This window comes from Pseudorasbora parva, chromosome 23, assembly GCF_024679245.1.
Source record: "Pseudorasbora parva isolate DD20220531a chromosome 23, ASM2467924v1, whole genome shotgun sequence".
NCBI lineage: Eukaryota > Metazoa > Chordata > Actinopteri > Cypriniformes > Gobionidae > Pseudorasbora > Pseudorasbora parva.
Window position 1 is genome coordinate 34,915,783 of NC_090194.1, and position 18,198 is coordinate 34,933,980.

The following is an 18,198-nucleotide window of genomic DNA, read 5'->3' on the forward strand; positions in this document are numbered from 1 at the left end:
ACATCAAAAAAGTTCACATGCAATAAGGATAAATGTGGATTTAGAAACAGAAATTACGGATTTTTATATTCAGTGTAACTAATTTGTAAAAAGTATGTGAACCTGTTGCAGAATCTGTGAAAATGTGAATACTTTTTATAAAATAAGAGGGATCATACAAAATGCATGTTTTTTTTATTTAGTACTGGCTGAAACATTCACTGATGCTCCAGAAGGAAACACGACACAGTAAGATCCGGGGGTAAAACTTTTGAATTTGAAGATCGAGGTACATTGGACTAAATCTGTCTTCCAGGTAATATGTGGGTATCTTCTGTTGCTTCTGAAGGGAAGTACTAAATGAAAAAAAAAAAAATATTTAAATAAAATAAGAAAAAAGTCTTCATCCTGTTCAAAAGTTTTCACCCCCGGCTCTTAATGCATCAGTACATGTTTCAACCAGTGCTACATAAACAACAAAAACCTGTGCATTTTGTATTTTATTACACTTATTCACATTTTCACAGATTCTGCCATCGTGTTTCATTCTGGAGGATCAGTGAAGGTTTGACCCTTTTTTAATAGTTGTGTTTGAGTCTCTCAGTCGTCCTCAGATTTTGAGAATCATACAGTTACTGCTGGAAGGGTTCAAATATGCAAAAGATGCTGGAAAACTGAAGATTTTTCAGGATCTGGTGGATTCTTCTGAGTAATGTTGGTCAGTTTAACTGATCCGGACAAACCGTTGTCTGACTATCACCAGACCAAGCTCAATTTAAGATTGAACATTGGTCTGGGGAGTCTGATCTGCATTTTCTACTGGCCAGAGGTGGGATCAACGGGCATAGTTCAAATGGCTGTACGCAATTGGATAGTCCTTCAACCAATCAGAACTTAAAATATAGTGTATATATAATTATATATATTTACATTTTTACTTTTAGCTACACTGATAACAACTCTGACTATAGCAGTATTAGTATTGTGTTGAGTACTTAATGTCTGATATAAAATATGAAGCAAAACCAGTTGAGAACCACTGGCTAGTATTTTTCTTTCTGTCATTAATATCTGACACCAAGCAGATGAAACATTTAGTGTCTATGTTTCTTGTTTACAGCGTACAGATAGCACAGCTGCAGTTATCGCTCTATAAACATCGCGATTTTACAATTGAATCCTATGGAATGATACTTCAGGATATTCACTGGCACATCTGAATGCGGTCGACATTCCCAAAACGTCCGTACTGGAGATATTCAGGTGGCTAATGCGCGGTTGTGCTCGTTCGAGTAGCGGCACAGCTTACTGTGGAGAAGGTCACGACTGCGTTATTCATTCTTTGGGAGCTCGCCGCTGTAAAAATGGTGCCGCATCCCAGAGGAGGATTTGCATTTTTTCAGGCTGAGGGAATGTTCTTACGCAAGCCCTGCTGAAACACTGCCAGAGAACACACTCCTCGCAGCCGCTGACTCTGCTTTCTTTCCCACTTTTCTTTTCTTTTGTGGCTGTATATCTCTGTGTGTGGATTATCTCTCTCTCTCTCTCTCTCTCTCTCTCTCTCTCTCTCTCTCTCTCTCTCTCTCTCTCTCTCTCTCTCTCTCTCTCTCTCTCTCTCTCTCTCTCTCTCTCTCTCTCTCTCTCCTTTCAGAACTGACCTTCAAGATCCAGTTCCTCTATCCACACTCAAAGCATACATTGTGAATCTGAATGAGCACAAAACATAACAAAACTCGTAAATGCATTTTGGGAAGGAATACAAGCTTACTGCATACTATATCTATTCATACTATATCTGCATACTGCATACTAGATCACCTTATTTTTAATGTTAAAGCAGCACGGATACGTGTTTGGCTTCCGTTCTCATCTGCTTCCAGTTATTTTTAGCTGTATAAAACATGTAGTTATGCTGCTTGATATTGCAAACTGGTATTTCTTACCATATTATGTTAATGTACTGTCATAATTATAAACACACTGGTTGGTAGGAAAAATAGTTTTATTGTTTACTGCATTTTCTAGTTATTTCCCTATTGCAGCTAATGAATCAGAAGAGACTCACACATTCATATAACACTTACTGTTATAAAATAAAGTGGATAGGCCTACTGTTTATTTGCCAGTTTTTCCCATTTGCAGAAACCACTGATATTACAAACTGTATAGTGGCATTTAGTTAGTAATTTGTGTGGTAAAAACTGACCTGCTGCCTTGTTGACTAGACAACCGGATAAGTTACAGAATATGTGGAAGACTGAAGTGATGCAGGACTAATAGGCTATTCCATTCTGGAGTGGCGACAGTAAATGCGTTAATAATGTATATAATAAGTAACAATTATCGGAAATGATGGCATTACATTAATGTAGTTAAAGCAAGTAACGTTTTATTATAAATAATAAATATTTTTTAAAATATAAAAAACATAATATTAGTGTAAAAAAGTAAAATTTACAGTTTAATAATAAGAGATTGCATTGCATTGTGAGATCATATAGAGTTTGTGTACTGTGCACTGTATATATAATGCACTGTATAGTGTTATTTTAGTATTATATAGGGCTAATATCATAGTATTGATGAAAATTTTGAATTATCTTTAATTTTTTTATTTTAAGTTCTTATTTAAAGTTTTAGTAATTTTATGTTCTATTGCTTTTTTGTAATCATTTTTAAATATTATTTATATTTATTTATTTTTATTTCCCTTTTATTCATTTTAGAATGCAAACTATTTTATTTTATGTTTTATGTTTTCTAATATTTATATTTTATTTATTTATTTCAATTACCAAAAATGTATTTTAAGGTGACGTAGTTACACGTTACTACATGTACTTACTATAGTAATAACAGTAAGTTATGTATAATTACAAGTAACTAACCCTAAACCAAACTGTACCCGTAACTCTATAGTAAGAGCGTCCAGCTAATTAATATTACTCAGTACTTATTTACAAGTACAATGTAACGATGTTACCTTAAAATTAAGGTGCAACCAGAGTTTTAGGTTAAGCGAATGATTACAACTGGCATTTATTTCTGTTTCTGGTAGTATGCCAGATCCCGTAGAGCCAGGTGAACTGCATTGTGGGAGGATGACTGAACAATGTAGGAGCGGAGACAGAGAACCGTCACATCGCCGTCTTACCGCCACCCAAATTGCCGAAATGACAGAAGAGAATACAATGGGAAATGGATTACTCCAGGGCTGACGTGCGTCTCTGAAATCAGACATCCGTACTAAGAAGAGTAAACTGGATTAGTCTCCCCTCAACCCCGTCTCCGGTGCCGTCGGTGAGCGCAGAAGTACCCTCGCCGCCCGGGACTCTTTTGGGAAATCAAACACTTGTCAGCCCAGCTGGCTGCAGAGGCTGCGGTGTTGTCTTTCCTTCTCGCCGTCTCGTTTTCGTCTGTTTACGTGTGGGAATTGTGGGAGGCCCCGCTCTGGCCGCCTTGCCAGGAGGAATTGCTTCGTGCAAAAAATTGTCAACAAGATTTTATGTTTTACGGCTGCCTGTCTGAGAACATTACTGAGGCCTGGCATCTGCTGTTCAATTCATTACACTCCGCTTAAGCAATTTGTTCCTCTCCAGCATTTTAAGGAAATGTGATTAGGTGTGTTTCCCCGGCCTGTTGGACTGAGCTTGAGCTGATATCACAGATTGGATATTGTTTTCTCAGGGCTTGTGGGTAAATGAGATGGATCTGTAGGTGAGGGATCACTGGATGTCATGCTGCATGCTAGAAATACAACATATAGTTTTTGAAAGAAAGCTATATTCAGTTGTGTTTTCTTGTATTAACGATGCAAAATACACAATCTTTCAAAAGTTCTAGATAAAAAAAAAAAAAAGTGAAATAAAAAAAATGCTTTTATTCAGCAAGGACACATTAAATTGATCATAAGTGACAGTAAAGACATTTATGATGCTACAAAAGATTATATTTTCAAATAAAAGCTGTTCTTGAACTTTCTATTCGTCAAAGAATCCTGAAAAGAAATACGGTTTCTTCAAATATCTGAAGCAGCACAACTGTTTTCAACATTGATAATAATTATAAATGTTTCTTGATTATAAAATCATCATATGAGAATGATTAGTGAAGGATCATGTGACACTGAAGACTGGAGTAATGATGAAAAATTCAGCTTTGATCACAGGAATAAATTAAATTTTCCAGTATATTCACATAGAAAGCAGCTCCTTTAAATTGTAATAATATTTCACAATATTGTGATATTTTTCCATCATTCTGAACTCCCTGAAACGCCACCATTGTAGTCTTGAGTTTTCCTCCGGGAACTAACACGTCACAATATTCCTCATTTAAATAATTCATACGCAGAATAAAGGGGCGTGGCCTGGTTGAGTTAGTAGTGTGTTGAAACTGGCGGTTATGGTAAGGGGGCAGGACATTTCCGAAACAAATTTAAATCGCTTGACCAATCACAACACAATTATCCAGCTGACCAATCACAGAACATTGTGCTTTCAGAAGGAGGGGCTTCATAGAGACAGGAACTAAACAGAGCGTTACTGACAGACTGGGAAGAGAGGAGCTGCAACAATAAAGAATATGAGAGAAATAATGTGTTTTTTGAACATGCAAGCATGAAAACATATTTTCAAGACTTTGGAAAAGGGCATAATAGGTCAGATTGGTGGTGAATTCATGGTTCACGGTGTGTGTTTACTCAGAACAGGCTCTGAAGCAACTTGAGGACACTTTGTATAAACGAAGCGCTGAGCTGGACGTCAGCCTTTAGAGGCTTTCAGGTGTGGTGACAGGCGGAATAAGCCCCATCGAGGTCTGAATTGCCCGTTTACCGCGAGCCCTGCAGTCTTCTGAATGACCCGTCGTCCTCAGAAGAGACTGCAATTATGATCTCAGAGGGGTTTCTGTTGTCTCGTTGATTGCTCAATGTCCCATTACCCTGAAAATATTTACATGGGCACGCTGACATTTTACCGCTGGGCCAAGACTTGCGCTGTGATTTGTTGACAGCGATGTGGTTTCTAGGGTGAAGCTTTTAGAGGATCTTTGTCTTTATGTGTCTGTTTCCAATAATAGTGTTTTTGCCCAGCAGGTTTTTTTTCTGCACTGTCATGTTGCGACTTTCTCCGAGGCCATCATGCGCGATCATTGTCGAGTCATTCGACCTCTACATCCGGCCCTGAGTGTGTCTGACAACAGCCTTGAAAACTTCACAGCGTTTCCCTGGTTTTGATTCCCTTTTGCGCACCCGAAAACTACCCTCCCGGAAACAAAGGATTTGCATTCCACATTCATCACTGTCTTCATGACAAAGCAATGCAGCACCGCAGCCGAAAATATCAGAGAGGTGGGGAAAAAAACTCCTGTTGATTCGCTCCCTTTTACGGAAAAATCTAATCAAACCCATCGATCTAATTATACACAGACTACACACACTGATGGTAATTGCGAAGTACAAATGCATTGGAAAGGGCACAGATTCCCCAAAGGTGCAGATCTGTGTGTAAACGGCTGTAAGTGTCTTCAATCTATAACTTATGAGTGAGAATCTCACAAAAAGGGATTTTTATCTGGCTCCCAGCAGTGCACGAGAGGGAATGACCTGATTTAAGACCATTTTTTGAAGAAATATCAAGTCAAAAGCCCTGAATGTGTGTGTATTTATAGTAATGCTTGGATGGCTAATGGGAAAATGTTTCCTTACTAAGGCTGCTAAAAAGTATGTATAAGGATTGGTTCTTGACATACAACTGATAAACCATCCTAGAAACCACTAGAAAATTATTGATGAGCGCTATTGCACAGCATTTGTATGTGCAACATACATTTATGATTATTAGACAGTCAAATCATTAGTCATTTATTAGCAGACTAATAAATGAGGAACAATTAATAGTTAACAACGCTAAGCTTTCAGTGAAAGCTAGTAGATTAGCTTAGCAACATGCTAATGTCGAACTCTGTTCATTAGGCTTCCTCAGAGTTTCTGTGTGTATTTTTGTGAGTGTGTGTGTGGCTAACACATCATACTGTACCTGGTGAGGGGTTAATGACTTGCTAATGAAACACATGGCTAGCAGCTAATTAGATGTGACCTGTTTTCCTGCAACTTTACCTCACGGTTGACAGCTCATATGCTAATGTGCTAATCTACCTGCCGTCTCTGTAAAGTCTTTTTTTCAGTTTTATTTATTATTTTAGCTATATATAGTGTGAAGTCACAACCTTTGAAGTAGATGCAATATCCCTGTATTCTGAAGGTCTTGCTAATTTGGTTCTTAATATGGTTGTAGCTTGTTATGTGAGATGCCAGGATTGTGATTCATTTCACACGCCTCAGCCTGACCTGACATCTCCTTTGATATCTTTACAAGCATTTTAATGATCTCTGGCTCTTGAGTGTCTTCTGCCGAGGAATTCTCTAAATAAACCACATGGTGTTGCCATTAAAATGAGTGTTATTCTTAAAAATAAGTTTTATTCTCCTGGTTTGATAAAAGTTGTAAAGCATATTTGAAGCATTTCAAGAAAAAGTAATTTGTTTATAACAAGTAGTTTTGTGTATGAATTGATATTATGTTTTTTTATAACTTAACTGACAAGTGAAGTGAATAACACTATCTCTTCATCACGGCACCTGTTAGTGGGTGGGATATATTAAGCAGCAAGTGAACATTTTGACTTAGGTAACTCGTTACCTAAGGATTTGAGCGAGTTTGACAAGGGCCAAATTGTGATGGCTAGACGACTGGGTCAGAGCATCTCCAAAACTGCAGCTCTTGTGGGCTGTTCCCGGTCTGCAGTGGTCAGTATCTATCAAAAGTGCGCCAAGGAAGGAACAGTGGAGAACCGGCCACAGGGTCATGGGCGGCCAAGGCTCATTGATGCACGTGGGGAGCGAAGGCTGGCCCGTGTGGTCCGATCAAACAGACGAGCTACTGGAGCTCAAACTGCTACAGAAGTTAATGCTGGTTCTGATAGAAAGCTGTCAGAATACACAGAGCATCTCAGTTTGTTGTGTATGGGGCGGCATAGTCGCTGACCAGTCAGGGTGACCTCTGACCCCTGACCCGCCGAAAGCACCAACAGTGGCACGTGAGCATCAGAACTGGACCACAGAGCAATGGAAGAAGGTGGCCTGGTCTGAGGAATCACATTTTCTTTTACATCACGTGGATGGCCGGGTGTGTGTGTGTGTGTGTGTGTGTGTGCGTCTCTTACCTGAGGAACACATGGCCCCAGGATGCACTATTGGAAGAAGGCGAGCCGGCGGAGGCAGTGTGATGCTTTGGGCAATGTTCTGCTGGGAAACCTTGGGTCCTCCATCCATGTGGATGTTACTTTGACATACTCCACCTACCTAAACTTGGTTAAAGTTTTAGAAGTAAAAGTGAGACCAAAACAATATTAGGAAGATGGTCATATTGTTATGCCTGATATATATATATATATATATATATATATATATATATATATATATATATATATATATATATATATATATATATATATATAATTGTAATTATTGTAATACTGTAATTATAATGTTATAATATATACTAAACAGTATTGATTGATTGGTTGATTAATTGTTTGCACTTTATTTACATTACAATTACATGATGTCAGTGTAAAGTATTTATATCCTAAAACAGAATAGGATATCCCCCTCCCTTTCTTGGCTGAATTCCCGCACGCTCCACCATTGCTTCGCTTAGCATCAGCAAATGAAGATGCTGTAATGTGTGTGTGTGTGTGTGTGTTGTATGCAGCAGAAGCGGGTCGGTGCTGGGACTCTCTCCGTCTGCGGTGGTGTAGTGCATTAGAGAACGGAGTGGCTGACACAGCCCGGGGCGTTAAACATGCTCATCGACCCGCTGTCAGGCCCGACTGAAGCCCGACTGTCACAGGAGCACGCGTGATGGACAGACGAGTGTGAGAACCCACCAGAGGAACCAAAATGAAGACGTACTCAACAAAACCTGCCCCAGAGGTGTAAATTACACCGGAACAGGCCTTTTCACCATCCCTTTCACAAGTTAATCTCCTCGCTCGTTCCACAAGGTTCCTCGTTAATGCTGCAGCGTAATTAGCAGGCGTGCGGTTTGTTAGCATCAGGAGAGGGAAGAATGCACGAGGGCTTCGAGGCGAGTTATTGACAACGCCGCAACAAAGACGCTCCTTTTGTTGACGCTTGAATCATCTCGTTTAGTTGCTTTCGGGCGTCGGGTGGGCGAAGAGGCCTGTCGGAAATCTCAATGAGTGGCAGTAGATTGCGGATGTTTTCCGGTGAGCGTTTTCCCTCGGGAAATGTGCACAGCATGGGAGAGAAATGACTAAAGAACATGCTAATAAAGCCGTTTAAATAATTCATCTCTTCATCTTAAACCTGCCGCCTCCAGGGCTGCGGGAAACGCTCATCAGCCTCTCTCATCTCCGCCGATTCTGGCTTTTCATTCTTTTTTATCCGTTATCGCATCCCTCTCTCCCTGTCACATTCCTCCTTCACCTTGGCTTTCTTGTTTGTCGTCTCGTCGTATCCGTCTCTCTCTCTCTGCCCTGTGCTGATAGCGCTCGAGATGTTTTATTTACATCATTGTCAGGATGATTTCCTGGAGGTAAATTCAGATCTGAGAGTTCTGCTCCCTCAGGAGAGTCAGCGGAGTCGAGCGATTCGACTGCATCGTTTGTGCGTTTCAGTCGCTCGCTTCCAGCATGACAACATCCATTCCTGCTGAAGAGCCTCTGAAACACCTCTTGCGAGCCCAGCATTCGCAATATCATCCAACTGCGGCCCCAAATTGCCATTATCGTGCTGGTGGGGGTTTCCGTTTTCGCAGACAGGAACGCCCCCTTCTTTTTCTTCACCTCTTCTGCTGAACTGCTAGCTATCAACATCCGTATTAACATGTTCAACATTCGCGGCTAGTTAGTTTTTCTCAAACTGAAGCTTCAAAATAAAATCTAGCCTCTTGAAACATGACATCATGACTTTGCGTAAACATACACGTCACTTTCTAAAGCCAAGTGGCGTGTTATCTGTACGCATTTTGAGCTATCCTCGTGTATGTCTACGCCGAAATGAACCATTATGTGTGTATGTGTGTGTGTGTGTGTGTGTGTGTCCATAATGTAAACGTAATGATGTTTTTTTGAAAATGTAAAAGCGCAGAATGTTTCTTGTGGTGGGTAGGTTTAGGGATCAGGGTTGGGTGTAGGCAATTGTTATTGTGATTGACATGGCCATATTAAATGTTTCGAATCAGTTGCAGGGCATTTCCGCTGAACTGGTTTGGGTGGGAAAAAATCACGGATATGACATCATACCCATGTGCCTTGAAAAACTCATCGCGATTGGTCGATGAGACGCTACCAGGAACGGCCACTAGGCGTTCTTGTTTCATGATGGGAACGCCCGATTCGCAGCTGGACCCTTCTCAGCATTCGCTCCTTCATGCTTTATGAGACAACACAATGGTGTTTTAGTTCCAGGCCATCAGATCCCATGTGATCTGTAAACTATAGGAGCACTTCAGATGCAAAAACCTCCAAATCCATCCGGATTTTTCTCCGGCTCCTGTGTTTAGGACCAGTCATTTCACAGTGAAGTGAGTTATTGAAAGGCCTTATGTGTGAGAATGTCACTGATATACGAGTGGTTCATGGCTTCGGCCTTCATGTTTTCATTCAAGTTGCAAAATTTAATTAAATTTATGTTTATTATATTTTTCAAATGTGTGTGTATATATAGAAATAGTAATAATATGATTTTATATTTATTATATATTGTTTTATTATTATAATATTTATATATTAAAGTAATTATATATTTAAGTAATTTATATATTTTTGAATTATATATTCAATTATGCAGTATTTTATTTATCTATTTATATTTATTATGATTTATTTATATTTATTTTATATTTCTGAGTGTGCTAAAAGCATTTTTTTGTGCATAGTGTTGCTAGGGGTCATCCAATTTGCAAATTTAATTGTATTTATCTATATTTTTATATTTATATTTTTATAACAAAACATAATTTAATTGTTATTGAATAATAATATAACAATTCTAATAATATGAACGATGTATTTAATTAAATATCGATCTTTATTATTAGTAGTATTATTATTACCGGTATCTATTTATATTTATTTGTAAGTATTTTATTTTTATATGTGTGTTAAAATATGTCAATGTATACTTTTTTGTGAATAGGGGGTCATTGGCTATTTATCCATTAAAGTTGCAAATTTAATTTTATATTAAAAAATATTACTAACAAAATATAATTTATTAGATTTTTATTGAATAATATATTTAACAGTCTTTTTTATTCTTATATTGTGTCATTTGCTATTTTAACATCCAAGTGGCAAATTTAATTGTATTTATATATATATATTTATAAAATATGAATAATAAGACATCATTATTTTATTTTTATTGAATAATATATTTATCAATCTTTTATATTTTTATAATATTTTGCCATTTTTTCCATCCAAGTTGCCAATTCAATTGCATTTATGTATATATTTTTTATTTATGAAATAATAATAATAATAATAGTAATAATAATAATTTATTATTATTTATTTATTTTTACTTTTATATAATAATAATAGTAATTCAACAATAATAATAATAATAATAATAATATGAATTAAATATGAATTAAATATCCATCTTTATTATTATTATTATCTATTTATTTTTCAATGTCAATGTATACTTTTTAGTGCATACTGTTGCTAGGGGTTCATTTTTCCATCCAAGTTGCAAATTGTATTTTAGATTTATAAAATATTAATAACAAAACTTAATTTTGTTTTTATTGAATAATATGTTTAAAAATCTTTTTTTTATTCTTATTATATTGATCTATTTACATTATAGTTATTTCATATGTGCTAAAATATGTTTCATTGTGTGTATTTTGGAATCATTTGGAAGCGTACCTTTCCATACGTCATTTTATATAATATCTCAAAATTTACATAAAAAATATGAAGACGGAAACTCTAAACTCTGAAACTTTTTTCCTCCTGTACCCAGCATCCGATCACTTAGTAAAGTGACTGCACACTCTCCTCAACCACACACTCACAGAGGAATCATTGACGTCAGTTATTAATAACAGGAGAGCTGTCCATGAACATGCGAGTCATGCTGATGTCCAATGCTCCACGTCTTCATAAATGATCATTTAGAGCGAGTCTTTGTTCATCTGCGCTGAGGAAAAGCTCTTTGATCTGTCCGTCTCTCACATGCTGCTTCTTAATGAGCCCATCTCTCCTCTCCTCTTCCTAAAAGATGCGCTTTGTGTTGCTTCTCCTGTATGGATTACGCTTGGAGATGTTCTATTGATCCGCCTAAAGTCCATATTGAACCGGCTCTAATTTAGAGCTTGTGGAAAAGCTTTCTCCAGCCCAGACGGTTAATAATTCCCCATAATATGATGAATAGATGTGAGATGAATTAATTTGGTGACGTGAGTCATTAATTAGATGCTGGTTTGTCCAGTCATTCCTCTTGGTTCTGTGTCTTCATTTGTCGGTTTAATTTGGACATTCTTCCTCCTCCGCATATCTCAGTCTTCCTCGTCCGATGGATTTCCCCAGACGCTCCTGATAGGCTCCCAATCAATAGCATTAACCTCCCAATTAATCATCCAACCAATGTGGAGTCCAATTATTGGAAGCGGCTTGTGTCAAAGATGAATAAATGCCTGGAAGTTTTGTCACTGCAGTGGACTCGTGGCTTGAGCTGTGTGTCTGTATGTCCAAATCTATTCTTACTGTGCCATTTTCATACAAATAATTAATAATGAACATATACTGTGGTGTCTACATGTTGTCATGTTAAATGTTTAAGAAATAAAAAAAAACATTGTTCCAGACCATTAGGTCCCATCTGAGGATATACATATATATTTTTGATATACATGTAAACATACTATGTTTTATATAAAAACTTTTTTTGTGTATTTTGAATTACTCTTATCAAATAGGTCAGTGAATATTAGCATTAGTTTCTGGATGTCTTCTGAAATCATTGCAGTGTTCGGTTTATGTAAAGTATGAGTGTCCCCACTTTTCAAAAGGCTTATAAATCATACAGGATGAGTTTTTTTGAGAAAGTAAAAATGAGGTATGTTTCCTGTGATATAGGTAGGTTTAGGTGGAGGGGCAGTGTGTGTGTTTGCGTGTATGCGTGCGTGCGTGTGTGTGTGTGTGTGTGTGTGTGAGCTTGTGTGCGTGCGCGCGTGCATGTGAGTGTGTATGTGCATGTTTGTGTGCATGTCTGTGTGTGTGTGTGTGTGTGTGTGTGTGTGTGTGTGTGTGTGTGTGTGTGTGTGTGTGTATGAGCATCTTTGTGTGCGTGCTTACATATGCATCTTTGTGTATGCATGTGTTTGTTTGTGTGCGTCCGTGTGGGTGTGTATGTGTGCGTGCGTGTGTGCGTGCGTGCCTCCGTGCGTCTGTGTGTGTGTGTGTGTGTGTGCGTGTGTGTGTGTGTGTGTGTGTGTGTGTGTGTGTGTGTGTGTGTGTATGTGAGTAACACGTAGATGATGATTCATGCTCTCCCAAGAAAAACACACAGGCTGCCAGTGGCTTGCGGATAGCAGCGCTCCACCGGGGAGCCAAGTATATTTATTCAACAATCCTGTTGACCAAAGGAGCACGTCCATGTGTGTGTTTGTGAATGAGAGAGGAGAGAAAAAAACACAAGGAGAAGGTCCAGCTGTAAAAACTACAGGAAACAAAGATGAGTCAAATCGAGATGAAAGCGATGAGAAACAATGAGTCATTTTTCTGAAATCTCACATTTGGAGTTGTTCGTCTTTAGGGGCCATGTGAGACAATGAGTCTTATTCACTAATACTCATGTGCTTGTGTGTGCAGAAAGGTTCTCACGCATGCCAGATTCAGTTCGTTCTCGCTCACTTTAATATAATATAATTTTAGAATGATCATTTTTGTCACTCTGCAAGTAACTATTTAAAATAAAGAATCAGAACATGTTCAGTCAACATCTTAGGGTGGTTTAGTGCAGATAAAAATGTTTACGTAAAAAACACATTTTTATGTATGTAATTATTGGTGCTGTGATTGACACAACGAATACAAAAATCTTTGTTTGTTTGAAACATTTAAATACTGTTCAGAAACAGAAAGTAGCTGTTTAGATGGGGAGTTGACTCCAAAAGAGTCGATTCCTCGACTCTGAATAGCCCCAGAGTCGGGGGCGACTCCAGTACAGGAATCGACTCTCGGTGTCGACTCTGTTGTGTTGTCCAAAATCGCTCTTGTTTACTGAATCTCTCATCTAAGCTGAGCGCACTATAAGCAAGGAGTGAATGAAATGAAGTGAGTCGCGAGGTAATACACTGACATAATACACCGCGTCAGAGAGCTGTCACAGAAACTTTGTCACACACATTTATTTGACTGCTTATTTGTAGAAATAGAAAACAATCACAGCGACTTTAGTTTGTAATTAAAGGCTTCCTCCATCGCTTTGATGGCAGGATGGTCGCTTGATGGTATATATTATTGCAATGAATATAGATTTGGTTTCCCATGGTTAACCATGTGTTCATTAAAGTAACCATAAATCATAAAAATATGACATCAAGAAGAAACGCATCAATAGTGTGCATTTATTTTATGTATAGTATCTTTATCTCACCTTTTAAGAGAATGATCATATGAGTTTTTCGTGACTTTTCCTATGTAAAATTATGTAGCATTATTAGCAATAGATACAGAAACGTTGAGAGCCACAAAAGACATCACTAAACTGAACTAATTTAGACGGCCACGCTAAAAGTGTGCAGTTTTAATAAGAGGATTGTAGGACTTTGTGTCAGGGGGAAATAATTTAAGTATGTAACAACAGCAATTTTGTCTGATTTCTAACCCTGTTTTGATGTAAAGTAAACGGAGTCGAGGAGTCGATTCCATAGACTCCCAAAGTGGGAGTCGGGAATCGGAGTCGACTCCAAAAAACCTGGAATCGAACAACTCGGACCTTTCCCATGATCGCTATGGCAACGTAGAACAAGCCGGTAACAAACTTCCGGTTTACATTAGTCTATACTGTTCTCAGCTGAACGCTTGGTTGTATTATCAGGACTCAGGAGTAGACTTTTACAACAACGCTTCAGGCAAAATGATCACATGTCCCAGATGGTCGCATGGATCTGACTATCTTACAAGAACTTACTAATATCTGTAGCACTAAGCGGTTCACCTGAGTTATGCGGCGCACACATTTTGCCACTGTGTGTAGGCTTGGCAGTTCCTATGATCCACGCGAGAGTTACCTTCCGTCCATGCGCCTGTACATCGATTTTATTTTATTATAAATAAAGGTTTATTTGTTTCTAGTTATTTATTTTGTTCACCCGCATCCGCATTCACCCATCAAATATTATCCCGCGCCGCACTCGGTTGTGCTAAGTCCTGCGGGAGTGCAGGTCTCTATTTGGATGGTAACGTTAGGCTGTTAGAGCGGTCTTGCTACACATTAAATCTTGCAAAATGTTATACAGTTTTACTGCAGTATTTTAAATGGGTTAAACTAATATATAAACTTAATAATTACATTTACAGCAATGAAATGTTAATTTTTATTAATGCACTTAAATTTATTGAAGTTCATGCATCTATTTTCATGTTGATTAAAAAAAGTCTACTGACAATGTCTGACATGAACATTTCAACAATTACAAATATTAAAATACAAATATTACTTATACATCACAATTCTTGAGTTTATTTGAAGCTCGTTGGGCATTGAATGGAGTGCGTAGGGTGTAGCAACATGTCAAACAGGTCCGTTTATGTTGCATGGTTTATGGAAGCAAGGTTCGGAGGTGTGAGACCCAGACGCTCAGCGGCGCTCAGCGCTCATTAACCCCAGCGAGCGCAGCCTTAACTCGGCTCGTCCTTCTGACGGCTGCCGCTGCCTGGCAGAAGCCCCTCCCATGACGCAAATTCGCGTCTGTTGTGTAGTGAATGAAGCGAATGGATTCAAAATGTTTACGCATCCAACTTCGCGACAATAGCGCTATTTATTCGAGTCACTCGCGTCTGGTGTGAACGCAGCATAACTGTTATGTGTGCTAAACCGGAACTGAGATACCGTCAACCGGAAGTATCGAGTGTCATTGAAGTGCCCATGCATGTTCATTATCAAAATGTATCATATTACTGCACACTCTATGTGTCTAATATCACGTTATTAGGAGACCGTAGTGCACAAAAGATGGCCACACCATTTCTCACAGACACTGGACTTGAACTCATCAGCCGCGCATCGATTTCTTCCGTGTCACCTCTTTTCATGAGGATCACTGAAGTGCGAGTGTGTTTAAAGCGCCCCCGAGGACGGTTTTACTGCTCATTTAAAGCTGCAGCTCTTCAGTTTAGTATCAGACGTTCCTCCTAAACCACCTTTGGATGAGTTAAAACACAATCGAGTCAGGAGTTTACATAAAATAAGAGTACAGAGCACTATTTAAAACATTTTTGGGAAGCTCTGGGGATTTTCTGGAATATTTTTATCAGGAGAAACATCAGAAACCTCCATAAGCACCTTTAATCTCATCGCTGTGTAGAAGAAACAACTGAGGTATAAAAGAGATTTTGTTTTAGTGTTCGTCAAGCACTAAAAGGGTTAAGGCACAAGCTGTTAGTCAATTTGGCCCTTAATTAGGGGCTAAGAGCTGAAGGTGCATAGGCATCCGTTGGCCTTCCTATTCTTCTTCTTCTTCTTCTTCTTCTTCCGCTCTTGAGTCTATAGCAGCCCATAGAAACGCTTGTGGGAAAGAAATTTGGCACACAGTTAGAGGACAGTCTGAATTTCCCTCTAGCACAACCAACCATCCAAAGTTGCACTCACATTTAAACTAAAAACGTCTGAACCGTAAGGGCTTGGAACAAAATACAAGCTGATCCGATTGCTTTGATGTAACCTCCATATGCCATTTTACGTCATTTATAATTCTGAAAAACATACTTTTTCTAACCTAGACAGTTCATCGATTTTCACCTAAATTTAACCAGATCATCTTGAGACCATCCCGACAAAAAGTTATGGAATTCAAGTTGATCGAACCTTTCTTGATTCAACGAAAAGGTTATCATAATGGACGTGAGGCTTTATCTCCGCAAGGCTTTAGCGTATTCTGACCAAACTTGGTGTGTGTTATGACCATAGACTGTAAAAAAATATGGACATAGTGTCCGTGACGTCACCTATATGATTCAGATAAGCCGTTCTGAAGCTTAAAGTATGGGTGACCTGGGCGTTGCCATCTTGCGAGCGTGTCACTCCCGGATAACAGATAATGGGCAAAAAGGCGGGATGTGGGCGGGGCTTAAGTGACGATAAATGGCTATCCACCTGTAACCACACCCTTAATTATGCAGAACTTTAAGGATTTATATAACGTAAACGAATGAGTTATAAAAAAATTCACCCCCCTCACAGTTGTCATGAAGATCAAAATTAGCCGTATAGACCAAAACCACAATTTGTACCAGGCTGTAAACATGTTTTTTTCTGCTGTAAAGTTGAGAATTTTAACATGGGGCTCAATGAGATTCTGCTCCTTATGGAGCCTGTCCCTAGTGGCCAGTCGAGGAATTGCAGTTTACATTACTTCCGTATTGGCTTCAAGAGAGATGCCAATTGGTTGTGGTTGCCGCTTGGTTATAGCAACCATGGCATGGGGTTACCTGCACAGTTTCAGCACAGTGCCCCCTAGTGGTCAGGAGATATGAAAAAATTCTTGCACCTTTTGAACGGTTCGGCCAAAAATCACAAATCTGGTCTCTTTAGATTCGGTGCATCATGTCGAGTCAAATATTACCAGCTATTTGAAATATTGTCGTAAAGTGCTATGTTTTATGAATGCATAACATTCGTGATAACAAGGCGTATCATTACAAAGGTTGGTCAAAAGTTATAATGACATTTCCAAAAATGCATAGAACTTTTGATTAAATTAGGCTGTTGTAATGTTACTGGTCCTTAGGTGAGACCTAGAGCATAAATACCAATTTTGCCATAGTCGGCCTAACTTCTGCTTTTTCGAACTCCTCCTAGACCGTTTGTCTGATTTTGTTTCATTTTCAGACCATTCCGGCAAAAAGTGTGGGATTTTGTGTTAATAGAGGAAACCTTTTTCAAATAACGCATCAACAGATTTGATGGCATGATGCCGGAACGACTCTAAGGCTGTATCTCTGCAATGTTTTGGCATATATCAGTCACCTCATGCTGACCACACCACATCAATTTGGTCTCAGCGCCAACTATTGTGAAAGTGATTACTAGTGTCTATGATTTATCTGACATTTGGCCTAAAATCATCTTAATATGTCTTTAATTGCTCATTGTCGCAGTTGTTACTGATCCTCCAAGCCATGGCGGCATGCTATCACGCCTTCTTTGTGTTTAACCCATTAGTGGTTTGCAGCTATATTATTCTAAATACATTTGTATTAAATGTTTTGTCTTGTTTCCCAGTACAAATATCTAAACATTCTTAAATCAAAATACATTTACTTGAGAAACAAACTTACTTAAAATGTTAAGTACATTTTCTGATTAAAGTATTAAAATGTAATACGTTTTTGCTTAAAACAAGAAAAATAAACTTAATTCAACAGGAAAACAACCCAATTTTCAGATATTCGTTCTTGTTTTACTTTTCTTTCCTTTTTAAAATTTTTAAATTTACTTATTAACTTAATAACTTAATATCTAAGCCATTTTGCTTCTCAAGTAAATGCGTCTTGATGTTTAGATATTTGTACTGGAAAGCAAGACATATATTCTTGCAGTGTACTTTAGTTTATTATGTCTGAACGAGAGTTGCAGTGATGTCAGTCCATTAAACTCTCACTCGGTAGATTTGAGCTCATCGTCTGTAGCGTCAGTTCCCACAGACGGCTTTTATTGAAGTTAAGATGTCCACGACTTTCTCATGACCTGACTTCTGAACAAAGAACAAAGGTTTATGTCAACTTGTCCACCTTTAAGAGCGCCAGAGAGAGAGAGAGAGAGAGAGAGAGAGAGAGAGAGAGAGAGAGAGAGAGAGAGAGAGAGAGAGAGAGAGAGAGAGAGAGAGAGAGAGAGAGAGAGAGAGAGAGCAGGTTAAAGAATTAAAGTGAGTGCAGTTCTCTCCTGTCATT

The 18,198-nt window shown here is 38.4% G+C and overlaps 1 protein-coding gene across 3 annotated transcripts in view; it reads left to right on the forward strand.

Annotated features, from left to right (window-relative positions):
- The window catches only part of ttc28 (tetratricopeptide repeat domain 28), a 347,257-nt gene that overhangs the window by 245,623 nt on the left and 83,436 nt on the right, over positions 1–18,198 (forward strand). The window lies entirely within an intron of this gene.